The sequence below is a fragment of the Cynara cardunculus genome (assembly GCF_001531365.2).
Source record: "Cynara cardunculus var. scolymus isolate 2C chromosome LG 3, CcrdV1, whole genome shotgun sequence".
Classification (NCBI taxonomy): Eukaryota; Viridiplantae; Streptophyta; class Magnoliopsida; order Asterales; family Asteraceae; genus Cynara; species Cynara cardunculus.
In genome coordinates, this window is record NC_037530.1 from 35718628 (window position 1) to 35719361 (window position 734).

Consider the following 734-nt stretch of genomic DNA (forward strand, 5'->3'; position numbering starts at 1 on the left):
CCTTATCTATATTATACTATAACACGAAAACGTTTGAAGTTTAATGTTGTTTGTACTACTAATCCCCATTAGGGGTGTGCATCGTGGCTTGGGCGGGGAAATAAAAAAGCGGATTGGATTTCGGATAAGAAAATCAAACCCCGATTTATGGGTTTCGTATTTTTGATTGATTCGGGTTTGGGTTGGCCAGGTTTCTGGTTGAGTCAGTCACGTTCGGGTTTAGTTATAATGCAAAAAATATATATATTCCATCGATTTTTAGTTCAAGCGATTTAGATGATTAATAAATCGATAGTATGCTTAGAAATTATAAAAGAACATGACTGACTAGGATTTTTAGAATTTTCAAAATTCAAACCCAACCCGAACCAAAATTTTCCCTTAAAAGCCGATTTCGGGTTTTCAGATTTCAGTACACTTGGGGTTTGCATAAACACCTTATTTTTTGTTTGGGTTCGGATTTCGAACCATTCGGGTTTTACAGAACCAACGAGATCTAAATTATATATATATATATATATATATATATATATATATACTAGAAGCGTACTCGCGCAATGCATCGAGATACATCGTGATTTTAATATTTCATTTTATTCTTTATCTCAGTCGATGTTATAATATGGCTTTATGTGATCTTGAATTTTAAGTAATATGCATCAATATACAGTACTTTATGCATAACAAAAATATATCGATATTCGTATCAAATTAACTATTTAAAATTCCTCATT